General features: G+C 41.1%; 1 protein-coding gene across 7 annotated transcripts in view; it reads right to left on the bottom strand.

The window, feature by feature from the left end:
• Positions 1–25,602, bottom strand: part of ADD3 (adducin 3) — a 168,035-nt gene that overhangs the window by 72,820 nt on the left and 69,613 nt on the right. For all 7 annotated transcript variants that reach the window (XM_019555788.1, XM_019555787.1, XM_019555792.1 and 4 more), the window contains exon 2: positions 20,017–20,061. The gene's annotated coding sequence lies outside the window, so the exon portion shown is untranslated. The remainder of the gene's footprint in view (positions 1–20,016; positions 20,062–25,602) is intronic.

Below are 25,602 nucleotides of genomic sequence, written 5' to 3' on the forward strand. Positions count from 1 at the left end.
TCCCCAGCCTGTAGGTATGGTGCTGGTTCTTCCTCCCCAGGTGCAGCACCTTGCACTTGTCAGTGTTGAATCCCATCCTGTTTTCATCCGCCCACCCCTGTAACCTGTCCAGATCCAGTTGTAACCTGTCCCTCCCTTCTAGCGTGCCCACCTCTCCCCATACCTCAGTGTCATCCGCAAATTTGAACAGCGTGCTTTTCACCCAGTTCGTCCAAATTGCTGATGAATGGGGTGAGAGAGAGTGTCAAAGGCTTTCCTAAAGTCCAGAAAGACTACGTCTAACGTGACACCTGCATCTAAGGATTTTGTGACCTGGTCATAGAAGGCCACCACATTGGTCTGACAGGACCTGCCCCTAATGAACCTATGTTGGTTGCCCCTGAGCATAATCTCCCCGCTGGTTCCTCGCAGATGTGCTCCTGGATAATTCTCTCAAAGAGCTTCCCCAGGACCAAGGTAAGACTAACAGGCTTATAGTTTCCTGGGTCCTCCTTCCTCCCCTTTTTGAAAATGGGGACCACGCTGGACCTTTTCCAGGCCTCTGGCACCTGGCCAGAGCACCATGAGTACTTGTAAAGCCATGCCAGGGGCCCTGCAATGACCTCTGCCAATTCCCTCAGCACCCTGGGAAAGAGATCGTCTGGACCTGCTGGATTTGAACATGTCCAGCCCCACCAGAAGTTCCCTGACTAGGTCCTCTCTGACACGAGGCCTGGCAGTGCCTCTCCTGATCAGTTCAGAATCCCAGTGGGGGGCGCGGAGATGTCCCAGTCCCTGCTCAGAAAAATGAAGGCAAATAATTTGTTAAAGAGGTCGGCCTTTTCGTCTGGTGCAACTACCAGATTGCCAGGTGTGTCCTGCATAAATGGTGACAACAAGTGAATTACATCACTCATGCCAACCACGTTACCCAGTGCTTTCTTTTTACTCCCTACGTATTCAAAAAAGGACTTCTTGTTATCTTTGATCCTGGTCGTTAGTCCTAGTTCTGTCTCTGCCTTAGCCTTCCTAACGGCCCTCATACAGTCTGGAGCAATGGAGGTATAATCCTCCTTGGTGATAGCCCCTCCCTTCCATTGGGTGTATGCCTGAATGCCTATGGTGAGCCATGGGGGCTTTTGAGCACTCCTGCCCCCTTTGACTTGTGTTGGGACCGTCACCCTTTGGGCTCGGAGGATCGCCTCCTTGAGGAACCACTTGTCTTGGCCTCCCAACTCCCCTACCCTCCAGGACATCAGCGCCTCCCCGACTAATCTCCTTAGCTCATTGAAATCGGCCCTTCTGAAGTCGAGCATGATGAATTCCAGCAGGCGATGATCGCTAATCGCCCAGACAGTTAAGAACCTGCAGTCCCCTCACTAGGTCGTCACCCGTGGCCAGGACCAGGTCCAGCAAAGCATTTCCCCTGCTGGGACTGTGCACCTCCTGGGTAAGGTGGAGGTCCTGTATCTCAGCTAGGAACCTACGTGAGCGGTCAGACCTGACTGACTACTCCTTCCAGCAGATGTCCAGGTAGTTTAGGTCACCCACGATGGATAAAAACAGAATAAACACTGAGAACAAGCTTGCATATGGACATCTTTAAAAAAAATTATCAGCAAGACAAACCTTATAAGAATTAATACACTCTTAAACCTTTTTAGGTGTCTGAGATATTGCAATAACTTAGGAAAAATGACAGCAATGGAGCTACCCACTCCAGAGACAAACACAACTTTGAGAATTGAGAAGCTGCCCCTTTGTATTATGTTCTGAGAGTAGGACATAATATATTGCATTAATAGACAATTTAATAATAAAAAATATATAATGCAGGCCTAAAAGGCAGAGATGAGAGGTTGACACTTCATCAGATTTGTATTTCTTTTGAGTGGAGCGCTTGATTTCTCAACCTTAACATTACTTTAATGGTTATTTTATTAAAATTGCACATAAAAATGTGACTGTGGGTAGAAGAGTATAAACACTTCATGGCAATGAGTTAAAATTAGCCAGGCGTTAAATAATTCAATGGAACAATCAGAAATTATGCCTGCCTTACTGAGTAACCCCTGGTGGCCTCTCCCTTTTTTCTCACTTCAGCAGAAATTCTTTGCTGTACAGAGAGCCTGTCCAAGGCCAACACAGCACTTGGATATCTATTTTGAGACTTTAATAGTGCATAGGCCAAAAAAGAATGTCACTCCACCAACTATAACCAACTCTCTACTTGCTGCATCACACCTGAATTTAGATTATAAATACAAAGAAGTCAAGAAGCGCTACATTTATCTCTGGGAGACAATTTGCATACCTCTGAGTACTCAAAAAGGAATTTGGAAAGGCTACACTTTTCATAAATGGTGACAACAAGTGAATTACATCACCCATGCCAAACAATTGCCAATACAAATGAATGAGCTATCCACACTGTGCACTGAAGTGATTTAACAGCATTGAAATGTGAGCTGTTTGACTGTGCCCAAAAATACCAATATGCAACAGTTAAGGACAAAGAATGAGTAACCGGACAGAATCCAACTGAAACTGCAGGAAGATCTAAGTGGGCAGCTTGTTATATGCTATTTTATACTACCCAATTACTACCCATAAGAGCACCTAATTACTGAAAGGCAGAGGAACTTAAAATTTTGCATAAAGTTAATCTCATGAAGTAGGACCCCTAGTGCAAGGGTATTACAAAAAATAAAATAAACATTAAGTATATACAGCTATACAAACAGTGCAGTAACAGAGTTAAGTAAAAAAAAAAAGGGGGGGTTTACAAAAATACTAATTCAAAGGCTGACACTGTGTCTAATCTTACATGCAGAAACCCTGGGGGGCTTTGGATCCATGTTTTACTGTTGACTGTGACCAAAAACTGAAAATCTAGCTGGTTAGAAAAACACGTTCTCTAAAGGGTCTCGTATTCCTACATGACAACAATAACAAACAACAGAAAATCAAAGAGGAAGTCAGAACATTTACACAGCTCATGCACACTTGTGGGCCTCAATTTCGTATTAAATGTCCCTTTATTATACCCTCCTACACCATGTAAGGAAATAAGAGGTACTGTAATATGGCTTTAATTATTTTTTACATAAATATTAAAATAAAAAGGGTTAGCAAAACCTGTTCGAGCATAGCTATTTTTATCATCAGCTGCACCATAACTAGGTGGTGGCCTATATGAGTCATTAAAAATATTAACTTAGTTACATATTCATGAGATGATAGCGGAGGTAGAAGAGCTTCAGACTATGGTGAGCAGACTAACAGTACTAATCTACAAACATATTTGCTTCAATAGAGCAAATTACACAGCTTCAAGTATACAAAACCCATATGCAGTGGCCAATATCTAAAGGCATCTACTGTATTACTCCACAAAACCTAGGGGATGAATTTGGACCAATATTTTTTTTTCTTTAGGTAAAGACTTGACTTTCTGAGACAATCCATCTCTTCTATAGCCCTCCCTTATTTTATAGCTACTTTGCACTGTGTTATACAGCTGCTGGAAGTAAGGATTGACCTTCTATTCAGTATTTATTTACACAGCATCTTTCCTCAAAAGATCAAACTATTGCAGTCCAACAAGGTTATATGAGGTTTTTCCCCCCAGTTACTTATCTTTATAAAACAGGCAGAATTCATCAGCTGTTTCAATGAAATCTCAATTCTGGCTGTTTACAAAGATAGTTAAGTGGAAAAAAAAACCCCTCTCAACACACTGCATTACTGATTGTACAACAGTTTGATCTTTTGAAGGACGATGCTCTACAACAATACACAAAACTGGATGATAGAGAGCCAGCTCAGTTTCATCAGCTGTTTTCTTCCTCATTGCAGGAACTGCCTTTCGCATAACATGCGCTGTAACTTTGAATCCATAATTATAACTCCCTCAAGAAGTTAAAACTAACTCATTGTTTATGAACTCAAGCATTGTAAAAGCATCATGTAAAATTTCTTAGAGCTACATGCATACAAATGAGTCACCTTGCAAAGAACCTACAAACCATAACTTCACTGGATGAACCCAAGGCCCCACTGCTTTTGGATTATCCTTGTTGGCAAGATGAGTAGGAAAGAAAAAAAACAAACAAACTCCAAAACCCAAGCATTGTATTCATGTAGTTATGCAGCTGTACGCAAATACAAGTCTGGTGGTTATTAAACAAACAAAAAAAATGTGATCACAGATAGGAAATCAGTAAATCTGCACAGTGCAACACAGTTCATTCACACAACTATTTGACATGAATCCCAACTTAAATGCAACATTTTTTGTGGTTATAGAGTACCACGACAGAGTAGATATTGAATACCTACTACACAAGTATACTTTTTAAAAGATCCATCTCATACCTCGGTAGTATGTATTTTGCAATTTTTAAAAATTAAATTAAAAAGATATATAAAAAAAAGAGAGAGACCTACACAGCATCATTCCAACTACAAGGTCCCAGGGCACAGGCTGCAGCACAATGGTACACTGGAACTCCTCCAAAGTAGCCATTATGGTCTTGCATGCCTATGTAATACAGGTCCATAAGTAGCATGTGGTTAAAGCTGTTTTGCTGCAGGGCAGCTATTACAGTCTATAAATCAGGAAGTCTCAAGCCTTCAGATGATGGACTACATACATCTTAAAGACAGCAGAAGACTATACTTCTCCTCCACTTCATACAGGCTTCCACCCTGCAGTAAACAACCATAATGCCCATACTTCAACACTACAACCATCACTTGCACAGAAAAGTAATATTAAAGTAAGCATTGAAATTTTCAGAGCAATTTGGTAGCTAGGACCATGCAGAGACCTAGCAGCATAAGACATATAAACCATCCACAGATCTTTGGCAAGAGGACTGCAGACCACAGCTGGGAAGTTGCTGCTCTTAGGGAGCTGAACAATCCACTTTTAGGAATTACCCTTAAACACAATCCTTTCAAACACTGGCAAAAACCCCAAACATATAATAAAAAACAAAAACAACAAGCAAATAAAAATCTCCACGCAGAACATGATAGTTCCTTCAGAGTAGGTATGTCAAACATCTCGCTCTGCAGGTCAGGACCAGGGCTGGTCCACAAGCCAGGTGAACAGTGTGGGGCTGGCCCCAATGGCTGGATCTAGCCGACAGATTTTTCCCTCCCTACACACACTGCATCCAGAGCCTTTGGCACCTCCTCCAGCTAGGCTGGGACTGTGCCACATAAGATGCCTGCTCCAGCTGGTCCCAGAGGGACACTGTGCATTGCGGGGTCCTTGACTCAAGCAGGCACCACAGTCCCAGACTAGCCAGAGTGGGTGCAGGATGCAACATGAGGGATGCAAGGAGCATGCTCCTCCCCACCAATTCCTGTCCCAGGAACCCATGCTGCATGTGGCACCTACCCCAGACTGGACCGGTTTTGCACCAGGTCCAGATGATGTGGTTCCATGAGCCAAATCTTTGACACCCCTGCATTAGAGCAGTGATTTTCAACCTTTTTAGACTCAAGGCACCCCTCAGAAAATGCCAAACTACAGAAAAATTAATAGAGTGATTTTTCTGTTGTAAAAGATGGCAACAGGTCAGAATGTTACGGAATCCTATGATTCCAATTTGAAAGTTCTGGGTTTATGGTGTTTGCACACCTAAAAGTGCTACTAACACTGTGTTGCACCCTTGAAAGGATCTCAGGGCACCCTGGTTGAGAAACATTTCTTCAGAACAGGGGTTTTCAACCTTTTTTAGTAAGTGTACTCCCAGTGCCCAGATGCAGAGCCGGGGGGTGGATGCGGAGTGGTATGGTGGGAAGCATGTGAGCTTCCCTTCTCTCCTGCATCCAGCCGGCCAGGCGGCACCTGTGCAGCCCGCAGAGGGGCACCACTGCCCTCACTTTCCCCACCAGCCCTGCTCCTGGGAAACGTGGGGTAGTGATGCGCCATCCCCGCCTGCCTGCACATACCCGTTAGGGCCCTCCCAAGTACCCCCAGGGGTACGCATACCTCCAGTTGACAACCCCTGCTTCAGAGGATCCAATAACCTGCCATCTTATAAGTGTGGCACTTTCTAGACATCTCTAAATATGCACTTTAAATACAAGTTTGAAATTTCTCCAAGAAACCCCCACACATTTTTCATTATGTGGCCCCTAGGGAACATAAGAAATATTATGAGCCAGAAAACAAATATGTTACAGACCCCATTTGATTCTTGGTTACGACCAAAAAAGTCAAATGGTAATATCTGTCACACTAAACAGATCTAAGGAAGGGAGAAAAAAAAAATACGGCCCAAAAGTTATTTACAGACTATAACAAAATAGTAATTAGGCAGAAAATTCACTGCTAAAAATGCAATTTCAATCACCTCAGTAGAAACAGACTTAATAATGAATCCTTCTCAATGGTAGAGATCAGAGACATTCTGATTTGTATTTCTGTCATTTTAAGAAACAAGCAATATTTTAATAAAAGTTTTGTAGACCGATCAGTTCTGAGACTCACCTCCATCTGATGCCACTGAAACCAGTGAAAGCTACATGTCTAATGCGAACCCACAACTCTGTTCAGACAACTTTTACACCATTACTATGAAATGACAGACACTGTTTACATACAACTACCTTACAGTTGTAGCACACTGATTCTCCAGTCAGTAAAAAATTAAAATTCAAAAGGCAATGATGCATTGCAAAATTTGCATGTTTACAGCTGCAGTTTCTATCTGCAGCTAAACTAGTGATGAGAAAAAATACACAGCTTTCAGAATTGTGCAAGAAATAAGATCAATATTGGGACACACCAAACAAGCTTAAAACATAACCAGTTTATTACGAAGTAGTTGAAAAATCAGTTCCTCTCATCAGCCCAAACCTGCAGGGTTCAAAGTTCTTCCTGGAGGAACTGATGCTGCATCTCTTAGACCAGCAGGAGCCAACCTTTTTGCCAGGTTTGCAACAGATTAGTCCCACACCCTTCCTAAGTGCTACTCCGATACCCTTCTCCTGCCCCATCTGCTGCTCCCTCTCCTGTGCTCCTTGACCAATCTGCTGCTCCGCTTCTTGCTTCCTACCCTGGACTCTCTGCCCAATCTGCTGCTCTGCTTTCTGCTTCATGCCTTATCTGCTGCTGTGCTGACTATTCTCTCCCTGATCTGTCACCTGTCACACACAGAGGCTGCCCATGCCATGTGTAGCATACATGCTATGATGCAGGCTGGCCATCCTTGTCTTAGACCATAGGTATAATATGGAGCATGGATCTCCAATATGATTTATGGGCTAGTGAAGTCATTAATGGGCACATACCTGGCTTTGGATGGTAAAAGACCTTTAAGCTCTGTAAAGATGCATTTGTTTTCGTAGTTTTTATATTGCTCATGGATCTGTGATCTTTAGCAATCTAGTTTATAAAGGCTAGCTACTAGTCTACAAAATTAAAGAACAGTAAATTTTAAAAGTCAAAACAAACAAAAATCACAGGTCACGCATGCTTTACAGCTGGGTGTAGCATCCCAATTTAAAAATGTGGGTTAATCCAGCGTTAATCCAACATCCTGAGTCTCCACAATGCTAACATGCCATTGAGACACTTGAAGTTTAATGAATAAGACCATTTTAGGCTGGACGTAGGGAAAAAACTTCTTTACTGTCCAAGTCCCCAAGGCCTGGAATACACTCCCCCAGTGGTGGTGCAAGCACCTACTCTGGACACCTTCAAGAAACATCTGGATGCTTATCTTGCTGGGATCCTTTGACCCCAGTTGACTTCCTGCCCCTGGGGCAGTGGGCTGGACCCGATGATCTTGCAAAGTCCCTTCCAACCCTAATATCTATGAAATGTATGAAATCTGCATAAAATGTACACTGAAAAGTTGAGAAAGAAATCATGTACTGTACCCTCAAGACTGTCATACTGTGGGAGGTGGAAATTAAACAAAACAACTCCAAAAGTACTGCCCTGTACTGAAAGGCCTGATTACCTTCAAAAAGCCCAAGCAATATCACACAAGACCATACTGAAACAACTATAACGGCACAAGGTGAGATCTAATGTCTCATAACATGATTCCAAACCACTTGGAGATTGAGAGAGAATTAGAAAACTGATTTACAGGCAAAAGTGAAGGAAAGGAGAGAGGAGAAAGAATAGGCGTTAAATGTGCAAAATGCTTTACTCCCTTGGGAATGCAAAATAGCTATGTACTGTGCATGCAGTGGTGGTCAAGTAGTCATCAACAGTAGCTCCAGCCTGAGTGAAAAGCTGAGTCTGAAGTTTACACGGGTCTGGATAACTATTGAGAGACCTGCTTGGAAAAAAAGGCTGTACACTCCTGGCTTTACATAAGCCACAACTCAGTTCGCTGTTAACAAAATCCATTCCCAGAGCTGTGCTCTCATTAGCGATTCTGGTACAAAACGCAGTAGATGAATAAGCCCACTTGCTTCTAATGGGGTTACCCGTTTTTCAAAGCTGTGTTCTAGTCCAACAAGTCTCTTTCATGTGTCCTACTGGGTGCAATCACTGAATTTAAACTGCTCATTTGGGAATTTCCACAGCGTTTCCTTAAATTATCAGCTTGATTCCAATAGCTAGAGAGAGAATGACCTGCTCAAAGATTCAGTAATTTCAATGCCAGGTCTATTTATAGATAAGCAAATTAGAGAAGTTATTAGAGGTGCTCATTCAAGGATAAAGCCACCATTGATGAGCGGACAGATGGAATGTTTTCTCGTAAGCTTCTACGAGGGATAAATAATTCTTACTCATTTCAGCCTAACAAGACAGGGTCACTTTTTCTGGAACTGTTAACATTTCTTTGAGCTCAAACAAGCATTTGAGGGAAAATACTTCAGAGCTGGGTTTTTTATCCAGTTTGAAAACGTGTATGTGCATGTCCAAAATTAATTAAAGATCCTGCCTGGGTATACACCGAGAACCTTGTCAAGCAGCATACTGACGATGACTCATGAAAATTCCGTACGTTTTTCAATTTGTGTGCGTTTCCACATCAGAAACTCAAATTTTTCACACCATAGCCTTGTCTACCCTAGAGATCGTTGGTGTTGTAAATTGCCTGGCTATATAGTGCAAAAAACTTGTGTCCATACCCCAAACTACTTGTAATGGCACAAAAGCTTTGGCACTACTTTTGTACGAGACACAGCACCATACTGCACTGGGCCATTTTACACCATTGCTAGTTCAGACCAAAGGCTGGTGATCTGGCAGCCCGGGTTGCAACTAGATCTCTCAGCAAAAAGGTCCCCTACAGCTTGTTTTAACAAAAGTGTAATCATTTCTCTCCAGTTCATCAGTTCAAGGGAATTGTGCAATTGTTTCTTCCACAAATGTTGTGCTCTTTCATTTCTCATGTTGAAAAATATTAATGGAATTATGGAAGTGAAGCGACACTTATCTGCATTAACGGACTTAATCCCGCAGAACTTCAAGGCTCTGGCACTAAGGATTAGTCCCCCCTCATGTCGCATCTCTGCCACGTGCTCTGCTCCACATTTGTGAACCAAGAATTATGGTTGCAGGGGAGGCACTTAAGACTCTACTTGCTTAATTAAAAAACAGACAAACCAAACAAGCACTTACTGCTAAATCTTTACAAAATTTGGCACAGAATTTCTCAAACATCAGATTGTTCCTTTAACAGACTTTTGGTTTCTGGATGTTTACTAGGAATGCTGGGATTGGTATTCATACCATACTAGTACAGGGAAGGCAGATACGCTGAGCAGGTTTCTGTCAACTACGATGGGAAGCATGAACAGCCTACTGTTACATATTACAATGGCCTAGTTGAATTAGTATGATAGTGATGTGTTAGTCCAGTTATAAAGCTGGGTTAGATATTGCTGTCATGAACTCTCCACCCCCTGTGTTTAACAAAATCCCAGAGAGTCGTGGATTGGAATTTTCTGAAAGGGTTTCTCCACAAGTTTGCAACTTCCAAGGAGGACAGTCAATAGGAAACGGATACGAAATTAAAGATTTCCATTTTATAGTGGTATATTAAGCCTCCAAGCATCTCAAGGCTGGTATTTTAACCAGATCACACTATAACCTGATCAAAAAAAAAAAAACAGCAGCAGTTTTGCTAACTCTAATGACTTCTGGTTAGGAGTCTCACAACAGTTGGAGTATGTGGGGGCTTTTTTAAACCTCCAGATAAAGACTAAGTCAAGTGAATTCAAGAGAAATTGAATTTTCATGAGAAAAAAGGCTTCAGGAAAAAGCCTGAAAATATGAATCTATAATGCAAACCAGAAGACAAAAAGACCTCCAAAAAGTGTGTCTTTTTCCAAGCATAATTTAGGGGGCTAACTGTATCAGCCTAGTTACAAAAGCTAGCTCCAGCTAAGCTAAATACTTAACTGGCTCATGTGACAATCACTGTAAAGGAGTCTCTTGACATGCTACTATTTACAGCTGGGGACTAGCTTGAATATAATTTTGATTCAACAATCAGTGGCTACCAATCTGTGCTGTGGTATTGGTAATCCTGAAGAGTAATAAGAGAGTGTTTTGCCCCATATACAAGCAGAGGTAAACAGCAATTAACTGACAGGCAGCGATCACTGGGCACTTTTCTTGTTTTAGGACCCAGCACAGGTGCACTAACACATGCCGATCACTGCAGCCATGCCAGAATATAGATTTAGCTTAAGCATACTCACGCTTAACACCATATAAGTCAAGAAATATCACCGTTTTTAGAAAAGGTTGGGTTTTTCCCCTTTGAAAAGGAAAAGACAGACAGACACTCAACCTAAACTCTTAGGTTGCAACATCACCAGATCCACCCTGTTATCTCCAGCATGATTTGTATTCCTGTACTTCAAAAGAAAAGAAAAAGACTATAACTGATCAAGGCTAGAGAGTTTGCAGATCTGTGCTTTAAAAAAAACTAAAGAAAGGAGAAACATCCAGCTGTATGCGACTTAATCTACCAAACAATGCGTACAAAAATTACTTCATTTGAGGCTGACATGCCAAGACATTTAACTAAAACTAGTATTAAAGCTACGCATACTTTTAACAAAGTAAAATGCAAACCAATTTCTAGGCACAGCAATAGGTCAATAATAAACAAACGTATGCTCCTTTTATTAACATGGAACAACTGTTAGTGATGAACCCTGTTTTGACAGAGGAAAACCCAGAAATCTGGGTGTTTACTGAGCTGTTTTTCTAACTATCAACATTTCCAAAGGAGGTCACCACAGCTGTACAACAGTCCAATGGGTGTGGGGAGACAAAGCCTAGGAACACAGGCAGTTGCTGAAATGATTAACTGCTTGCTTAGAAAAAAAAAAGTTTTAAAGGATTATGACTACCTTGGAAATAATTCAATTTTTAAACAATTGTTTTTCATTGACTGCATTCTGCCTGTTACATGATGGAATAAGCCGAACTGTAGTAGGTTGAGAAAACAATCCCCACCCAGCGCCATGGCACTAGTGTTGCATATTAAGCTCTGGTTCCTTTCTGCTGATACAGATTTGCTGGTTTGTAAGCAACTATAACTACGAATGGCTCCTCAGGCAGTAAAACCAACTAAGCGGTTTTTAAATCTAGATAATACAGTAAAGACCATATGGTTCAAACCACTTTTAACTCAATTTAGAGAATAATAATGTTAGCCGAATGCAATAATACACTGTTCAAGTTTTACATTTTTCTCCCTGAAGGGCAGCATTGAGTTATTTATCTTGATTTGAAGCTAATCAGCAATACTGGCAAATATGCGCTGCCGACTAAAGCAATCAATCGGTATGTTTTTTATACACAATCCACTATAATTTAGAAATGGTTGGAAATTTCATGTTCACATAAGCAAGCAACTGATGAAACAATATTATCCTTTATGTTTGCATATCTAGCTTTTCTGTTCATTATTTTACCATTAAGTTAATGCAATGACAAAATGTGCTGCTAACCTTGCAAGGACCATGAGGACCCAAATGAAAAAAGCATCAGCTCTTTTCTGTCTGGTGAAAATCCAGAATTTTTTCCCACTACATCCAAGCACAGTTCACTCCTGCATAAATGCTTGAGATAACAGCCAAGTTTTTCTGACCCTCAAGCGCAAATCAGAAACTTTACATTAATGCTATCCTCCTCTTTTTGCTTAGCACGGAACTGCTTTATCTCATAGCCTAGGAATTTGACAGGGAATATGATATGGAAATGTATCTGCTGCCAGAAAACTACTTCCATGATAAGGTATTGGAAAGAGGAGGGGAAAAACAAGGAAGAGCAATCTACACTGCTCAACACTCCCCAGACACGAGAAGAAACTGTAACTTCAATGCTCAATGAATTTAAAGCCACAAAAGTGCCTTCAAAAGCCATGTGGGAAAGGAAGGAGTAAACAAATGCATTTTATAACTAACACATTAATTTAGTAATCAGACAGGGACCATGCACTGGAGAGGCACACATATTTGTTAAAGCCCAAAAACCCTGCCATTTTACTTCCACGATCCCAAAGAAGACTGTTGATCCTGTTGCCACTCTGCCTCAATGAGCAGCAGCTCCGAGAGAATCTCCCAGATTGGGGACAGAAATTACACACAAACCGGCGTAAGCGATTGGAAAGTAGTTCAAATCTGTAACACAGCAGAAATTCAGGGCAGAAAAACCACTTTCAAAATGTCAAAAACCAGCTGAAGATAAACCTGGACGGATGTCATATCAGACTTCACTGATTTAGATTAAACTGGTTTACTGAACTTCTGTCCCAGATCCCCTCTAGATTCACAGATTTCACAGACTTTAAGGCTGGAAGGGACTTCACGAGATCATCAGGTCCAGCCCCCTGCCCAAGGGGCAGGTAGTCAGCTGGGGTCAGATCACCCCTGCAAGATAAGCATCCGAGTGTTTCTTAAAGATACCCAGAGTAGGTGCTTGCACCAGCCTGGGGGGAGTCTATTCCAGACCCTGGGGACTCGGACAGTAAAGAAGTTTTTCCTTACGTTCAGTCTAAAACAGTCTTCCAGCAGTTTGTGACTGTTGGATCTAGTCTTCCCTTGGGGTGTGCTGGTCAAGACATTCTCCCAGTTCCTGATGCACACACTTTATATACTTCTAGGCTGCTGCCAAGTCACCCTCGAGCCTTCGCTTCTCCAGGCTGAAGAGTCCTATGGCTCAAGTTAACTCACAGTCCCCAGCATCCCAGGATCTTTGTACCGCCCCTGAACCCGCAGCTTCACAGAGTGAGCTGTCTAGCCTTGGCTCAAGCTGTCTGCTCCAGCTGAGCAGAGATATACCCCTTAGCACCACCCCACTCCCCCCGGCTTCTGTCCAAAGCCACTGCAGGCATGTGGCTGCATTTCCAGAATCAAAAGTGCATGTCTGTTCAGTCGCTTATTGGTTCCAGCTCTGCAGCTCAGACTAACCTGCAAAGATTGAAACAATTCAGTATGAGGCTTTTTTACTGTCTGTATTTAACCAGGATGATATATTTTGACCATTTTGTTGCAGCAGCCCCTACTTCTTCTCCCACTCTTGCCTTCTTATGGAGGATACATATACATCACCTCATAGTCAAGGGCTCTGTTAAGTAAATGTATTTTTTAAACAGGGCTTTAACTACAATTAGTCAAACCTGGTCCTAATGCATCATTAGTCTGCCTGTCTGCTGCTCCCTTAAGGCAATGCAGTTGTTATCAGTCTTTGAGTTACAGGAGTTGCAAATGGTCCTGGACTGGGAGTTTAGGTAAAAGGGGGGGGAAAACCCCCCATAATTTCTAACTGTCCATATTTATAAAAATCAAAAGAAACAAAGAAAAAGAGGAAACTTTTTACTTTAGCAGAGAAAGCCAAGAATAACTGAGATGCATTTTAACATGTTAAATGGACCCAATGTTCTGCTTAAGTCTTTGTTTCTACATTGTATGCAATTCTTATTCTGGCAAGATAAACACCCCACATATTTCAGTTGAGTCTGTCATGCACTATTTAACTACTTTGCGCAGTTCAATCTGGGAAGAGCATCAATCCTTTGACATAAATTATCATAGCAAATAGAACAGCTCGATACTTTAGCACAATCACTACAGAAAACTGGGTGGGTAGAGATGAGATAGAAAATAATTCCCACGCACACCCAGAAAATGACCATGATCATTCAAGGAAATAGGATCTAAATGACAGAATAGTTTCTTTGGCTGAACAGGAAACTAATCTAATAAATGAACACATTGATTTTCCAGGAGACAACCTCACCACAAATATACTTTTCCTTTACAACACTATAACCAAACTATCTTTCAAACTTCAATGAAGAAACAGTGGAACCCAGAGGGCAGATATGCTGATAAAGGAATTACCATCTACGACTGCATTTCTGAAATAATAATCCAGAATAATCTATCCTCTTGACCAAAGTGGTCGTCCTGCTCCCCATGTGTTTCAAGCATCAAAATATTACAAGAGGAGAGGACATATTTTTAAAAAGGTCCTACTTGTTCATAATTAGGCTAACTAGAAAGAGTCTCCCACGTTGCCACTGCCCAAGGGAGTGATGAGGAAAGTGACGCAGGCAATGGGATATAGATATTATGAAAATCTCTCTCACTAGGAAGGTAGCAAAGCATGGAACAGGTTACCCAGAGAGGTTGTGAAATCTCCATCTTTGGAGGTTTTTAAGAACCAAGTGGAAAAAAGCCTTGGCTGGAATGATCTAGTTGGGGCTGGTCCTGCTTTGAGCTGGGGGTTGGACTAGTTGACTTCCTGAGGTCCCTTCCAACCTTGATTTTCTATGATTCTATTTTATTCCAGTCTTCCTCCTGCCCCACAACCAAGCCTGCTTCCCTCAGTGTTATTTAAAGTAACAAATAATTGGGTTACACACCTCTACAAAGCCTGTGCTTTGTTTGCTTTGACTGTCATGTGTCACTGGATAAGTAAATTGAAAGCAAGAAGACCCACAAAGTTGGCACTCTAGAAAGTGGTAACAAGAGGAGAGACAGCACTAGCCATAGGGCCTACACAGTTGGATCAGACTCAGCTCTCAGGAGTTGCTGGAAAGAAAACTGGTACCCAATAGCATACCAGCACCTCTGTATCTCACCATTTCAAGATGTTTAAAACACAGGATCCAATGTTACTCAAAGACTGCCTGGTGATTGTTTAAAAAGGAGTCAATCACAACTGGTGCTCAAGGTGGTGATCTTTTCAAGTAGGGCATGTCACTTGTTTCAGTGACGATGCCATCACAGAGGAAAGGATATTGTTTGGTGATATCATTATTTGGACAAACTATATAGTTGAAAGAGATGCTAGATGAGGTTTTGGGCACAAGGTACCCCTTCTTTAAGAGCTGGTAAGAAAGGCTAAACAACTACACAACTGGTCCAACCAAAGATATTACCAAGAAATTTTCACCTCCGTGATATTACAAACATTTTTTGTGACGATCTTCAGAGCAAAAGAAAATCTTAAGACCAGGGCACAAAAACAATATCCATCACTTTGGAAAACTTAAGATGAAATCAATCCATTGGCATTTTGGAAGCAGCGGGCAGCTTAGAGGAATTCTCTTATTTTATCAGTCTGTAAAATACTTCAGAACTGGTCACAAAGCTCACCTTAATCTTTTTCTTGGTAACTGCTTCTTATAGTGATTTTAAGTGTATAACTGGTGGTATAATTGGTGGAGCTTGATGAATCCTAGGTGGTATTCTCATTGGAACAACTGTTTGCCCCCTCTTCTACTTTGGAAAGTGGATTAAGTTCTATGACAGTAAGTAGAGAATGTTTCTAATGTCATTCAACAGTGTACATAACATTGTTTCTTCTCATTAATAAATTGGTAAAATTTATCTGCGCTTATATAGCAATTGTCACTTCTCTTCCTAGATGGTTCTTGTGGTGTACTGTTGCAACTGTGATGATACAGGGGAAAAAGCACGAAGCAAGAATTGTTTGGTAATATCTTTTAATACCTGAGTATTAAAAGTTCACCTGAGGAAGGGCACTATGTGCCCAAAGTTTACCATCTCGCCCAACTATAACGGTTCAAAAACAAAAGATATGACCAAACAAATGCTGCTTCCAAGAAGCTTATCAGTCTGTCTTTCTGCTTGCGTCATTGGACTACAGTGTATCCTTCTTTTCACTGACAACCTCAAAGACACAGAAAGTACATTCTTTTTGGTGTATTTTCTCATATATCACATTACTCCAAATGAGATGCACACTTTGTTTCAGAAAGGCAGAATAAAAAAAATATATATATATTTTTTTTCCCCGGAGTCATGGCTGAGTTCTAATTGCCTGGAGCAGTAGCAGGGTCTACTTGTCACTGCCACCCCGCCCCCTCCCTTTCCTGCACAGCCAAAAGCTTAAGGTTTAACCCTGTTATAGCCATTGCTGAATTAGCAGCAGCTTTTGGCTGTTCAACTAAAAGCTGCTGCCAATTCAGTAGTGTCTGTGATGGGATTAAACCTTGAGTTTTTGGTTAAAAAAAAACAGATTCTCTCTCATCTCCATGTCTCTGGTCCCTAGCAGCCACCCAGTGTCCCTACGTCTTCATTCTAGCAGGGAAATCAGCATCATTGCTTACAACATGCACACCGATTCTGGATGGCTAACAGATGGGTTGGCAGGGAGTTGCATGTAGCATGCAAGTAAATATGTTATTTACACTAAGTACAATATGATTTTTTTGAATTTATGATAGCCTCTTTTCCACAGTCAAGAAGGAAAGGAGGAGCCATTCCTCAACATAGCTTTATGGAATATCCCAGAAGCAGCAACCTGCCCCAAACAGAAAAAGAGGAAATTACTTTTAAATTGTCTGACCATACGCTTACACCAGAATGAGAGCCACAGCAAACTCTGCTTCAGACAGAAGAGAATAAAGAATCTTGGGTTACATTATGAAAAATTCAAACTGATCAATCATAAAGGGAAGAGACTAACCCCTACATTCTCTCCTCCTCAAGGCTTTTCAGCTGGACAATGTTTTCTTAAGTGGCTGGAAAAGGGAAGAGCTCTCAGCTTGGAGCCAGTCATATATTACTTATCAGTGTTTCATTTTCAGAGTGACTAGGAAAAGCTATGTCTGGTCTTCTTTTTACAATGCTGGAAATCTCTTCTGAAGTCTTAAGGAGCGGCAGGGAAGAAGTGTCAGGAAAAGAGTTTGACGGGTTCTTGCATGGTTAGGGAAACTCTTCTGGGAAAAATGTGCAACAGCCATTGTTCAATTTAAGCAAAGACAGAGAAACTCCTTTAGCAATAGAAGATTCAGTGGATGGACTTGGCACTCATTTGCATCTCTCTTTGCAGTTATATATTAATTAATTCCTTTGTATGATCTCCTGCCAGCATCTTATCTTCCAGTCTGTGGAAAAGGTGATTCTCACACTGAGAATACTAAAGTTCACATATAAACAGGCCCTCATGTACTAAGGAAAACTGAACAACCCCAGACTTCCAAGGATGCCAGCCTTCATCAAATAAAATGGAAGACACAGCAGTAACAACTTCAAAATAGAGCCACGGATACAGATTCACTGAGTCCAGATATGGGAAAGTGCATTACTGATGGAAAGGCTGATTTCCCACCACATTTGGGAAAGAATTTCCCCTTTCTTTCCTCATTTTTCTACGAGGGGCTTGCAAAAGAGCTTTTGCATTGTCTCAAGTCTTAGTACAAACGTCCAAGAGAAGATCAGAAGTCTGGCAATGCTCCATAATCCTCAGTGCCATAAAATACTGTGCCTTCACTGCCTGATATTCTCTATATTAAAAACACTGTTTTGATGAAAAGTTGATAGGAAAGGGAAAGGAAATAGGATCAAAGGAGCAATATTGTTACTCTCCAAGCATAGTAAGAATGAGATCTAAGGCTGCATCCAGATGAGCACGGACATGCAGTGTGTGGCACTGAAGACCCATCTGCAATGTCACACACCGCACATGCAGGCATACCCTGCACTGCTAATTGGCATGGTCTCCCCTGGCTGCCATGCTGTGGCCCCTGCACCAGCCAAGCTCTGGGAGGCCCGCATGGGCCAAATTTGGGGGTGAGGGGCAGCAGCAGGGATGCGGGGACTGTGGGTTGCAACTGAAGAGCACTAGCATAGCCTAGGAGGTTGAGGGACTGTAGGTCAGGAGTGTGGGGCACTGCCAGAGCATGGGGAGGGTAAGGGACTGAGGGTCAGCAGTGAGGCAAACCAGCAGGGCCAGGGGTCTGTGGGTACTGTACAGTTTGTACTCCGTGTTGTAACTGACAGCAATTTATCTGAAAATATGGAAAACAAATCCAAAAATATTTATTAAAAAATGGGATTCTATTACTATTTAACTGTGATTAATTGCAACTACTTTTTAAAAAAATCTCATGATTAATTGCAGTTTTTTAAAAAAACATTTGACAGCCATAATCAAAATACTTACCTAGTATGTGAAGCACCAATTAGTCTTAAATTTGAAGTCATTTTGGATTTGGGTAAATACAGTAAATCAGATGGTTTTGAAATAACTATAAAAGACCAAGTCTTGAACTAAGGGTATCTGAAGTGGTGATTTATAAATAACAAGTAGTCTCTCCCCCAACAGCTAGACTCTAGACATGCAAAATTATAATACATTTAAAATTTTCCACGTCCATAGTTTACCTTAGTGAAATATCGTCTCCTCACTGCTATGGTTCCGACAGCAGCTGCAGGGAGCAAAGGGCCAGACCTCCACCCCTTGTCTCCCCTGTGACTGTTCCTCCTGCCACATACCCCACCGACAGGTTGCCTCCCTGCTGCCTGGCCCCTGCACAGTCCCAGGCAGAAGCAGCAGCTGCAGGTCTGGGCCCAGCTGGGTCATGGGGATGGAGGCAGGCAGTGCCGTATTCCCCACGCTTTTCTAAAGCCACAGAGGCAGGAATCTCCTGTGGACCTCCCAACCACCCCTGCACTCTTCTAGCCATGCGCCCTCTCCCTTGCCACATGTCACCTAGCCCAAGGCAAATGGCAGCGCAGCTCTGGCTTTGGTTCCGAGCCTAGGGCCAAATCCACAGCTGAGCTGCTGCCTGACCTGGGCCAGTACTCAATTCACGTTACTGGTGGGGAGGCAGAAGAGGGACACAAGTAACAGCAAAAGAAGCAGACCAAGAATAGGGCCATCGCTAGGCCTTATGTTAAGGTGTACACCTCAGTACTTAGCTTAGGAATACATCAGGCACTGAACAAGCATTTTTATTTATTTCATGAAGGGCCTCTACAATTAGAAGGAATTTCTGTGAAAGTAAAGTTTTAAATAATGGAAAAGTCACTATCCACTATACGTCTACAGCATTTTCTGCTTATAAGACTGTGAATGAAGGCCTACAACAGAGCATCCTGGTAGATGCACTACCAGGGCAACTTGTCCAGGAAGTAGGAAATGGTCAGGTGTCAGGGGGAGAAAATATGAAACACAGCTTTGCAACCAAGTTGCATCTACAACCCAGGTAACCACTCAGGTTTTGCTGCTATAATACAGTTGCAACATGAGAAAACTTAAACGCAGTGAACAGCAAAATTCATAACTTCAAAGCTGACTTTATTTTACTTAAGCCAAATTATACACCACAGTCAATATACTTGTTAAATGCCTGGCCTTTAAACTGGGTTACTCAATTAACCTGTCCACAAATAACTGATAAGGCTTACCTACTCTGAAGCCACAGGAGGCAGCCTGTTATTAAGCACTTTGTGATCCTCAAGTATAAAGGACACCAAAGATGACTAAAATTATTTCGTGTCAAGTGTTAGACACTTTTTAGGTCATCTAGTTGTTCCTAAAGTGAATGCAAGATTGCTAACAATAGTATTTCATTAGATAACATGAAAGAGATTGAGAACCAGGGTTACAGCGTAACAAATCAATATTTTGAAGCAGTTTTAGTCATTTTCCAAGGGTTTAAAATAAACCTTCAGAAGTATCTAGTCAATTCTGTTATTTTCTTCACTGAGTGCATGAATATATTAAACTGACTCTGAGGACACACTGTTATACAATGTAGAACATTTAGTTACCTGGGTGTTTTTCACAGCTCTCCTTGCTGTATTAACAGAATGGACCTGTAAAACAAAAACAGAGAGACCACCGTTTCCTGGAAAGGTTTCTATATTGCTGGAATAGTATCATGTTACCATTTCAATATTCTCTTGAATTAATCCTAATCCCTTTATTTAAAAAGCAGTTAATTAAGCTAATCAACAAATTGTTTATTCAACTCCCCATTAAAATATTTATATAAATAACTCTCACTGTAAAATTTAACGAGATGCAGGTAGATTACTTACATGAAGAATGCAAAATGCCTTATATAGTGTCAGTCAGTGGAAGGGAGAACTCTTAAAACTGGAGGAAGTTAAAAAACTCCCGATCAGGAAGCTGTTAATGCATTCATTCAGCCAGGTTGCCAAATTCAACCCGCAGAGTTCAGAATCTAAAACCCAGTCCAATTACTGGAAATGTAAAATAATTAAGTACGACTGACATTCACCTTCCAGCCCATGCAGAGAGTTAAACTTTTGAAGCACTAAGGCTGCTCCTGAGATACTACTGAGTAAGCAGACCAGGTCTTGGTTTGAAAGCAAAAAGGAAGGCAATGTTTCTTTCCAGTTTGGAGGCTACGAGTACTATTTTTAAAACTAATCCCCTTTCTTTCCCAAGCCAGATCTAGGTGTAGCTATACTTATGCTTTACTGTGGGTATTTCCCCTGCTTCTTGGCTTCACTGACTGCTGCAAGGGGCAGGGAGGGATTTTTTTTCTCTTCTGCTAATACTTGTCGAGGGCAGGGGAAGAGTGGTTTAAGCCTTCTTCAGAGGCCTTCAATGCTGGCTGCAGCCAAGACTGGAAATTGTGACTGAGGCGTGCCAATGCTCTTGCTGGGACTTCAGGTTGAAAAGTTCCTGGCTAGAGGGTTTTCCACCTACACTCACAGTCAGACCAATCGCCATATTTGGGATAAGGAAGAAATTGTGTGTCATGGCCAGACTGGTATGAATTATAGGCACTTTGCCTTCCTCTGTAGCCTCGGATCTCTCAAGTGTCTATTAAGAGCTTTTGCAGGATATCGACCACTGTGGTCCATGCTTTATATGCGCCAGGTCTGGGTGCGATGTCTTGTGTTGCACCACATTTGACTAAGAGTTTAGGACAATGGGGGCACACCTACACATGCACTTTAATGCATACGAGCCTATTTTAATGTGTATTAAAGCATCACAAAACCATGCTTTTTAACTAATGCATGTTAAAATAAGCTAATGTGCACTTTTCTAGTACTTCATAATGGAGGTACTACATTCAATGTGCATTACCTTAAATTCATTAATGAACGTGTAGACACTTAAGCCAAATTATACACCACTTACCTTGATTTCTACAGGCTATTCTGGACAGGGGGTTGGACTACATGACCTGTTGAGGTCCCTTCCAGTCCTACTTCTCCATGATTCTACCATTCTGTGATTCTATAAATGCTTCCTTTGCCTCCAATTCACTTTTTCATGTACAACTGAAATGACTAGTATAAAAAACTATGTTTATTAATCTTTCCTTTCCTGGTTTCTCTTATTCTTCTAGCATGAACTATTTTATCTAGGAAAGGTTCTTCTTTCCCTTTATGCAACATATGGAGGTAAACTTCCAAATGTATTTTAATTGCACGTCCCCCAACAAATTAAAACAAATATTCAAATTCTGAAAAAACAGAATCATATCATACACCGCTTGTTGTCAGTCTTGAGACCAGAACTAAGACAGACACAGCTCCTTGCGTTTTACAGTTCGACTCAATATTAGCAACAACCACAAGTTTGCAACCTTGCAAGAGTTTGCCCATTATGAAGACAGTAAGCTCAGTTTGTACAAAACCATTCAGGCATTTACATTTCTCATTAACCCCAACACTGTTATGCATAAGTTGATTGCCAGTTCCAACTGTTAGAAGCCTCTCTCTGTACCACACCTCACAAATTATGAAAGTATCCCCATGCTACTATTTTTTAAGCTCTCCAGAACATGGAAGGCTACACTAATTTATAACAGCACCATTTTTTCAGCTGTACTATACATCGTTTCCCCACCAATATCTTACTTAAACCAATGTTCTCCAATGTTTAGATGCATTAAAAGTTGTGCTTCTAGGAAAATGAAGTTATTAAATAAGGCAAGTAAACAAAATATTGACACAAAATTGTACACGGTTCACTCTGCCACACAGTATTCCCAACAGCAAAACAAAACAGGAGACTTGTAATTAAATAACCATGAAATGCAATTTTTTCACATGTGAGCAGGCAGTGTTATTTTTCCTCAATTACTCTGCTAGATAAAATTAATTTCTCTCCTCCAGTGCCCTACAAAAAAATCTAGCAATACCACTAATGTTAATAAATAAGTTTCTCTCTATTTTTATCTTGGACCAGCCAGCATACATGGTGAAAGTGCCAATAATTGTCATTTAAGTATTTCTTTTTGGGTTTACTTGTAAGAGAAGAGAGGCAGTTAGCTGTGTTAATAGGAAGTCAGGCAAAAGGCAGAGCAGTGTGGCACCTTACAGACTAACTCATTAAATATGCATAAGTTTAGGCAGGCAACTGAGGCAGCAGGTTGTTGCCTTTCCTTCTTCTTGTAAGTGTGATAAGGATAGAGAATTAGTATCAAGAACAGTCCATTGCCGGGGAACATTACAGAGTCTGTAAGGGGCCTGCCTATTCCAGGGATCTGCCGACTTTGAATCGCTGGAGATATAACCGAGTGCAATTTCAATGAGGGCCTATGGACATGCTACTAAATTCAGGACTAAGTTCCGGTCATTTCCAACTGTTCTCAGCCAGGCACTGGGGCGGCTGCGCTTGGGCAAACCTCTCATTTAGAACAGGCAAAAAAAACCTATACGCTGCAGTTTCCACTGACAGTTTATCATGGTTACAGTATTTCTTCAACTATTTCTGTTCTATATTTGGAAAGAAGCAGGATGACAGACTCATCACACAAGGAGGGAAGTACTTTCCAGTCAATTTGTTAATGGTGATGTTAAACATTACTGACAAAGGATAAACATTTTCAAAAAAATAAAAAATAAAATCACCAAGCCTGGATAATGTGCTCCTGTGATTCCTAAAAGAGTCGGTAAAGGAACCGTCTGTTTACTAAAGTCAGTTTAAGAAAGTCGGAAACCCAGGGAAATTCCAATATACCAAAAGAATAATGTTGTACTAACAGCAAAACGAAGTGAATGGACGCTCTTGGAAACAGCAAGCCAGCTGCCTCAACACCAATCCCAGGCAAAAATAAGAAGTTATGATATGTAAATGTTACAGAATTAAAGAATGAGAATAACCCATACAAGCCAATACCATCTGAAGATGGTGGCCTCATCAAACGCATCTCTTTCACTCTTTAATAAGTTTGTTAGATAAAGGCAACTGCACAGATGTAGCAGACTTGCATGAGCTTTCTGACTTAACACTGCATAACATTCTAACTTAAAAAATTAATGCTAATGCAGTAACAATGAAGCACAAGTTATACTGATTATGAACTAGCTGGCTGACAGACTGCAAAAGCAACAGTTAATCAGCATCAAATGGAAGCACTTTAGTGGGGTCCTACAGGACTGCTCCTAGGCCTGACATTGTTCAACATCCCTGTCACTGATGTGGAAGTAAATATAAAAATCACAGCTGAAAAAATCTGTAGATGGAACAAAGATTGGCAGTGCATAAACAACAGATGAGGACAGGGCAATTGTACAGAATGGTCCGGATGGCCAGCACAAAGCTAGGAACAAAGAATGCGGGTCATTCCTACGGAGAGAGAGCGAGTGCAAGTGAGAGTGTGTGGGGTGGGGGGGCAAACACGGGATCATGTCCTGGAAAGATGTTAAAAAAACGATTTGCAAAGTCATAGAGTGTCTAGCAAACAGGACATTTACCAGGATGGCCCAATGCAATTCTGCAGGAAAAAATGGCTAACACAATCTTTAATTGTTGAAGAACAAGGGAGTAGGGAATCAGCAAGTGATTTCTGCTCACTATATGGTATTGATCAGACAGATACCAGCATGACAAAACCAGATATGGTGTTCATAGTTCAAAAGGGTATTAACAAAAACTGGAGTGAGTAAAGAAAAGAACCAAAGATATAATACAAGGACTAGAGAAAGTGCCAGATAAGGTATTTTCTAAGTTTACATCAGTACCTCCATATATTGTCCTTTTCCTTTAAGAAAGGCTTTGACTTTTGACAAAATGGTGCTATTTTCTCTGAAAGTACTCAATCACCAGTTGACTGTTAAAATTACAAAACACATGATGCCCCTCTAAAAGAGATAATTATGAAGCACATCATCTATTCCAACAGTGGCAAAGAACAGCTAGAGCCCTTCCACCCCCCCCCCACTCGACCCTCTCCCCAGCCAAAATGCAAACAAACATACATCATTTTGCAATAATGCAAATAAGCCTACAAATAAGCCAATGAAATAGTTGGTGAAGAGCTTCATCCAAGTAGAAAGAAAATTTTGTCTCAAACAGTCTGTTCCTCCTGTTGAGTAAGAAGCACAAAAGTGCTCCAGCTATTCAAATGATCTTTCCCACCCATTCTGAATTAAGCAACGCTGGGTTGCGTCCAGCAGTTATGAGTCACCATAATGTTAGGTACTGAGGAGGCACAGGGAATTCAGGGGCTATCCCAGAGCAACGCCCTCTAGGGTAAAAATATAATCTCTTGAAATCACTCATATTTAATGGCTGATCCATCTAATGAAGGAAAGCACTTCTGGTTTGAATCCTGCCCCTAGGTTATAAAAATAAAGACAAAAACAGCAGGTATTACAGAACTCCGAGCTCCAAACTAATGAGCTCCAAACTCATTTCTTTCTTTTTACAAACAAAAACATCAAAGGATTGTGCAACTGAAGAGAGCCCTTGAGGAAACAATTGGAAATTTTTCATAACGTGGTATTTCCTTATACCACTGACCACAGGAATGCAAACAGTTCTACCAAGTACGCATTTTCTTCACTGGAAACAACTGACAATAATTCAGCAATGGTTCCATCCTCTTCCATCCTCAAGCCTGCAACGTACAGTGGCAAGAGAGTGAGATGCTGTATAGCAGCTACCATGGCCCTAACATTTTATTAAGAAACTCAGTAGCTGATAGGCTTATAAAACACAAACACCTTAGGGATTTTAAGAAAGAGGACTAAAAAAGATGTTTTTCTATTTTTCATTTATTTTTTTATTACAATGTCTCCTTTGGCTGGAATTTCCACAGATGTCTTCAACATTTATACACAAGAAAATAAAATATCTGATGCCAAGCCCTGTATGACATCTGCAGATTTTACTGAAATGGGTGTAAACATGAAATGACACCACTGGTACAGTTTCCCTTGCATAATCTCTTTCAGGCTCCTCTGAATTTTGTTAATTTGCAGGAATGAGATGAATACACAACAAAACTATAAAGTTTCCTTGGAGGAAGCTGAAGATTTTGGCTGCTTATTAGAAAGCAGATGGGATATTTAGCATAAAAGAAATGAGACTTATGAGACAGGTGAGAAAATTAATTTCTTTTTCTCTCCCTGTTGGGTTGGTTT

This window comes from Crocodylus porosus, unplaced genomic scaffold, assembly GCF_001723895.1.
Source record: "Crocodylus porosus isolate Cpor-Errol unplaced genomic scaffold, CroPor_comp1, whole genome shotgun sequence".
In the NCBI taxonomy this organism is placed as follows: Eukaryota; Metazoa; Chordata; order Crocodylia; family Crocodylidae; genus Crocodylus; species Crocodylus porosus.